At 38.7% G+C, this 6,857-nt stretch overlaps 2 long non-coding RNA genes across 2 annotated transcripts; both read left to right on the top strand.

Annotated features, from left to right (window-relative positions):
• Positions 1–1,668: 1,668 nt before the first annotated feature.
• LOC112181447 lies at positions 1,669–2,954 on the top strand. The gene is made up of 4 exons (XR_002928861.2): positions 1,669–1,965; positions 2,100–2,201; positions 2,363–2,407; positions 2,533–2,954. It is a non-coding gene; the product is annotated as an uncharacterized LOC112181447 (long non-coding RNA).
• A 916-nt stretch (positions 2,955–3,870) lies between these two features.
• Positions 3,871–5,328, top strand: LOC121051366. Its single transcript, XR_005805514.1, has 3 exons — positions 3,871–4,354; positions 4,543–4,702; positions 4,977–5,328. It is a non-coding gene; the product is annotated as an uncharacterized LOC121051366 (long non-coding RNA).
• Positions 5,329–6,857: the final 1,529 nt, after the last annotated feature.

Below are 6,857 nucleotides of genomic sequence, written 5' to 3'. Positions count from 1 at the left end.
AATTATTTGATTACATTTATGAAATTTTAAAAATATTACTATATTTAATCATTCATAACAAATCATAAAGAAGATGTAGGAATTTTGGAACAAAAATACTCTTGAGTAACTTTGAAGTTGGTGTACACCGGAGAGGGAAAAAAGGCAAACCTTGATTTTTCAACAAGATATAAAGAAGTCATGTTTCAACATATTTTAAGTAGATTAATTGAACCTAGACGGTGTTATACTAGAAAAGAACAGGTATAACAATACATTAATTGTTATTTAACTAAGATTCAATACGAATTTAATTTGGGGATATATGCAAAGTATTGAGTACATTTGTATGGACCATACTGATATGGAATGTTTGACACGTACAAGTCATGCAATACTCATAGAATACTCCCCTATTAAAAGAGTATAATATCGAGATGGAAAACACACATTCATGTTTAGATTTTTGAAAAGAAAGAAAGTCAAACAAAAGTTAATCTGTAAAAATAGTTTTAAATCTCATCGGATCAACCATTTGCCAAAAGAAGTAAATGCTTATCTCACGTATACATGCACATTCTATTTTTTGTTTTGGGCCTTTTACCCTTCATACTATTTCTGAAGTTAGTTATGTTATCTGCCAATTAGGAACATCTCAAAAGAAAAAAAAAATCTGCCAATTAGGAATGGGCAAACTGTAGTGGGACGGGGTTTCCCATTACTATTTACTAAGAATGAGCAAACAGGGGATTCCCCCGCCCCCACCTCAAGTTTCCCCCGCACCCCCGTTCCCCATCTGGGGATATTTTCAAATGGGGGATTCCCCGCCCCACCCCCGCATTTGCCATTTTCTTTATATGAAATTTTTTGGTTTTCTATTTTGAAATTTTTTATTTTCTATCTTTTAAAAAAAAAATCTTTTCTTTTTTTGACAAAAAATAATTCACAAATCATAATTATACGACAATTCAACGATAGGATCCTCACAGATTACCTAGAGGATCATCTTTACTGATTTATACAATGATCCAACGGTCGGATCCTCACAGATCGCCCTTAGGTTCATCCTCTCAAAATTATACGAAGATCCAACGGTCAGATCCTCACAGATCACCTAGAGGATCATCTTTACCGATTTATACTATGATCCAACAGTCAGATCTTCACGGATCACCTTTTGAATAATCTGTTCACAATTATACGAAGATCCAACGGTCGGATCCTCACGGATCGCCTTTAGGATCATCCTCTCAAAATTATGTGAAGATCCAACGGTTGGATCGTCCCAGATCGCCTTTATAATCATCCTCACAAAATTATACGACGATCCAACGATCGAATCCCCACGGATCTTCTTTTGAATCATCTTTTCACAATTATACGAAGATCCAACTGTTTGATACTCATGAGGAATAAGAAAAATTATAAAAATGCTCAGATTGGAAAAAAAAAAATGGGGAACCCGCATGGGTAATGGGAAACCCCGCTCCCGCCCCCGCTTGACAAATGCGGGGAAAACCCGCGGGTACCCCACCCCCGTTTGTTCATTCCTACACATTATCCATGCAGGGTCCCCATTTCTCTCCTATTTTTTTTTTTTTTTTTAATTGAGAACTATTATTTTTCAACCAACATGCAGGGCATTTTTATAATTTTCTTATTCTTAAAAAACAGAAAACCTATAGAGATTCGGCAAATCTCTATTTTCATTGTTTTCTTTCCCACCCAGATACACCTTCAAGTCCTCAACGAGACGAGCCGCCATGGCTGGAGGCTCCATTTTCGCCAAAACTCTGAGACCCAAAACTTTCATTCTTTCGCCATGGCTGCAATTTCCTTGGTAAGAGCAACTCATAGATAGAATCATTCCTTGGTTTTGTGCGGCCAAGGTGTAGTGCAGCTAAGGTGTTTGATAAAAAGCCTCTGAGAATTTTGGTTTCAAAAACAAGCTCCATTTTCGTTTTCGTTGCTCAATTTGGAGTAAAGGTCAGTGCTTTCTCTGGTGTTTAATTGCTAAATTGGGTGTGGCTTGTTTTGTGCTACAGTTCATTGATCTTGTTTATAATGCGAGCTTAATGGAAGGGTCTCAGTTTCTTTGGTTATCATGTATGTCAATGTAGGTTTGGCTAGAAGAACAAGGATAAGCCTGTACCTAGAGCAGTAAACCCATCTTGGAAACCGTATGCAAAATCTAGAAGACAAAACCCACCTGTTTTTTAAAGGTAATTTTCTCTCTATCCATTTTTGGTCTTCTCAAATTGTATAGATTATGCTTAAAGCATGGGCAAATGGTATTGATTAATTATGATATGTTTACTGGGGACTTATTTCGGGTTGCATAAGCTTATTTAACAGTTTGTGTTTCATGGTTTCTTGAATGCAGGGTGATGACAAGGCTTTTTTCAAATTCAAAGTAGGATCTCAAGAGGTGAGAAACTTGTGAAGCAACTGAACTGAAAGAATAAGTTTTGGTTGTTGCAGCTAAATTTTTTCTTTTTGGTTGTAGCTTCTAAACTGTTTTATGTGTTTCTTTTGTCCTCAAAAATATATAAGATTGCAAAAGCAGCACTGTTTGATGTTCAACACACTTGCTCAGCCTTCAAGCCAGTGCTCAAAATATATGAGAGTGACTCACTTGCTCAAAGAGAGGACCGAGAAGCCAACGAAGAAGAGAGATGCGTCTCTCTTGGCTAAGAGGGACATGGATCGGAGACGGAAGGTGAAGGGAGCTAGAGAGTTGAGGGTTTAGTAGATCCAGATCTAGATCTACTTCTCTCTACTAACCTTTTGCGGAATGAAAATAGCCATTAATCCTAGCCCATTATTAATCGTATCTCGAGGACCGATAGAGTTATTATTTTCATTAAACTAAGTCCAATGCTCTTTGTACTGTTCATAATGCCCACTGATCTGGCACCCATAGTCACTATTGTCCTATGTTCTGTATACTGTTCATACTATACAAACTGATGTCAGTGACAGGGAAAAAAAAACCCACCAAATTTTCAGATCAGTGTGATACTATTTAGTATTGGCACTAATAGATGTGTGGTGGCTATTGAAGGGGTGCTATTGGGGAAATTTCTAGTAGTGAACTCATGACATGACCTATATTGTATATACATGATATGTCCAATTTAAGGCACCACATGTGTGGAATACACTATGCTATAAAATTTACAATGCAAACTCTAATTTAAGGAATTATTTGCGGAGCCTATTACCCTTAATCATGCAAAATGTGCATGATTTAAGTATTTAGTTATAAATTACAACAGAAAATATTCCTTTGCTGAAGCTCCAAGTAAGGGGCGTATGCAAGTGGCAAGCTGTTTGGGCTATAGCCTAGACGAGATTTGGGCCCAAAATATCCCAAGTATAGTATATATGCCGTTAGCCCATAGTAGCCAAAAAATAAATAAATAAATAAATCTTATCTGCAACCAGTTCCTTGCCTTCTTAAATGCGCAGTTCTGGGTTCTTCTCGAGCCCTTGAGTCGAGTTCTTCTTCCTGCAGTTCCTTTCATTGTAGACTTGCAGTCATCTTCTCCGGCTTTCCCAATCCAAGCCTGCTTGTTTTCTGATTTGCTCCAAACGGGAGGTATTTTTTTTTTCTTTTCTTTTATGCTAAGTCTCTTGATTGGTTTAATGGATTTGTTGATTGAAATAGCGTTCCTGATCAATTCTCTCTTGATTGGTTGCTTTTCTTTTATGATCAATCTGTTTACCATAAGAAAAATTGAGGAGTCAAAGTTTGATTCTTGAAATCCAATGTTTATGTTTGATATAGCAAGGCTTTAGCTGTTGTTAGTCAAATGTCTCAGTAGGTTTTCTTAGATTCATATTTGCTCTCTTATTATGAGTAGGCAAGTTTAACTCTCTTCAGTAGGTTTCTTAGATTCATATTTGCTCTCTTATTATGGGTTTGATCTTGCTAATCCTATTCTAAAGACCAAAACCAACAAGTAATTGATGATGACACTGGAAGGAATGGCCCTAAAATTGCTACCATATTCATTCCCAATTCTAAGAACCGCTGCCAACTGCACCCCTCACACCTTTCAACGATTTCTCGTCTCGACTTCTATTGTTGCAGCTCCACCCACATCCCTTTCACTCGGTCACTCGACCCGACCTGATTTCCCTATCCTTCACCGGGTCTCTCTACTTTTAACCACCCATTATTTTCCTATAATTCCTCACTTAAGAGTACTCACATTTATTACATGACATGAAGTAAATGGCTCTAAACTTGTTTACTTGGACAATGCTGCAACTTCCTAGAAGCCTATCGCTGTGTTAAAGGCTTTGCAAGATTACTATGAAAGTATGAAGGTTACAATTCAAACGTGCATCGCGGGATTCATTACTTAAGGTAGAGACTAGATTAATAACATACCATAGTGGGATACATTAGTCCAACTATTCAACTTTGTCGATTTAGGATTTTTTAGAGATTATCGTAGTTAGACATTCTTGAGATAGGGTTCTCTGTTACATCAACTAGAGTTATTTGTCACTCTCTTGCGAATAAATAACTCTTGCTGCTTGTGGTAAATTTAGTTCAAAGGCAACAATGCAATATGAATTGGCGAGAAAGAAGATTTCAGAATTTATCAATGCATCAGATGCTCGAGAAATTGTTTTTACTAGGAATGCTACTGAAGCTATCAATCTGGTTGCGCACTCGTGGGGACTCCAAAATATAAAATCAAATGATGAGGTAGATAACATTTTCTATCTTCTTGATTTGTTTCTTCTTTTTTTAATAATCACTCACTTTATGCTGCATTCACCCATTAAGTTTTGGGAATTGATTAACATCTCGCATATTACCGTGATCTCATTTTCTACCTATATCTGCTCAAGTAGTTGTACATGAGCGCGCTTGTCGTGATCACAGTATTTATGTAATCTTATGAGTTGAATCGTAAATACAATTTCCTTTAATTTCAATAATATTTGTCAACTCTTGCTTCACTTAATCTTTATTGTAGATCTTACTCACAGTTGCCGAACATCACAATGCGATTGTTCCCTGGCAACTTGTAGCTCAAAAGACCGGTGCCATTTTGAAATTCGTGGACCTAAATGAAGATAGAGTTCCAGATGTGGAAAAGTTAAAAGATATGCTTTCAAGAAAGACAAAATTTGTAGTTGTTCATCATGTCTCAAATGTGCTAGGTCTGGATCTATTTCTCAAGTGATTATGGTTTCCTTTCTTTCTTCAAGCTTTGTAGAAGGGAACCCAAGATAGGCGCGACAATGACCTACCAACTCCCCTAAAACATTTTGGTTATAATTTATAAAACTTTCTTTCTTGTATATGAGTGCTCTATTAACATATGACATGAGGCTTGTTGCAATTGTACTGCTTGAATCACCCCAAGGATCCTGCTAATAATAAATTTATTATTTATGAAGAAATAAGTTGACATTCGATAAGTAAATAAATAAATATTTAAATAATTTTATAGTACAAATAAGATTGTTAGATATAGGCGCAAAGAGTAAAAATAGAGCAAAATATCTAGGACTGCTCCTCGCAGCTCTGGTTGTTCTTCCGACGCCAGCGCGTAGATACCTCCAGGCGAACTCTCATCGTCCATGAATTCTGACCTCTCACGAGGGAGATCTTATAAGTGTTGCTTCACCGCACACTGTCTATCTCGCTGCTTCATCGGCGACAATATTTACAGTCCATCAGCGACGCTACACGTTCTGGTGTCTGAAAACTATGGAGGTTCTGACTTGGAACTGTCGTGGTCTTAATAACTCCGCGTCGCTTCAGGCGCTGAAATTGTTGATCCAACAACAGCAAACCTCGATCATTTTTCTTTCGGAGACGAAGGTGGATGATTGGAATTACTTGAACGATCTACGACTGCAGATTGGATATCTCAACTGTGAGGCAGTTTTCAGTGACGGGCAGAGCGGAGGTGTGGCTCTGTTTTGGGGAGATGGACTAGATATTAGATTTCACTCTAAGAGTCTCAATCATATTGATGTTGAGGTGCGTGAGATGGACGGCTCCGGTATTGCTTGGCGGTTAACTGGGCTGTACGGTCACCCTTCTATTGCTGATCGTCACCGAACGTGAGATTTGCTCCATTCTCTAAGTGCCGAGTGTGCGCTACCCTGGGTGGTGGTGGGAGATATGAATGAGCTTCTTCGTGCCTATGAGAAAGAAGGGGGATCAGTGCGCAGGGAAGGCCAAATGCAGCTCTTCCGTGATTGCTTGGCGGAGTGTGATCTTGGTGATTTAGGATTTCAAGGGCAGCCATTCACATGGCGTGGTCCAGGTATGCGTAGAAGTCTAGATCGGGCTATAGCCAATGCAACATGGACGGATGTTGTTAATATTAGAAACCGAAGGCACTAATTAACGTTAAAAAGAAAGAGAGAGAGAGATGCAATGTACAGTGGTTCGTCTCCCGCCTTAGCGGGAGACTACGTCCACTTGAATTATATGACTATATGTGTCGGGCCTTGAGGCCCAAGTTGATTACAAAAATAAGTTGTAATGGAATGATGAGTAAGTGGGAAGGAGTCCCATTTTATAGGGAAGGGAGGCTCATTCCTTCACTTGTTTTCCAATGTGGGGTACAAAAATAACTATTCTAGTCTAGAAAGTATGTTGTTGAAGGCAACTTGGCTTCCCGACAAGCTCTTGAACACTTCCGACCATCGTGACGTAGCTTGGATGTCGGGCTACGGGATGCATATCGTCGTTGGGTCCCGCCATGGCTTGTGGGCCCCCCACGAGGGTGATGTTTATGTTTGGTGACATAGATATTAGCCTTGTTAGTAGAGGTATCTACAAGTCCCCTCAGTCCCCAAGTGAGAGGAGCTTCTTGGTTGGGGAGTTATAAACACGA

The sequence above is a fragment of the Rosa chinensis genome, chromosome 1 (genome assembly GCF_002994745.2).
Source record: "Rosa chinensis cultivar Old Blush chromosome 1, RchiOBHm-V2, whole genome shotgun sequence".
NCBI classification, from domain to species: domain Eukaryota; kingdom Viridiplantae; phylum Streptophyta; class Magnoliopsida; order Rosales; family Rosaceae; genus Rosa; species Rosa chinensis.
This window is presented reverse-complemented; position numbering and strand designations above follow the sequence as displayed.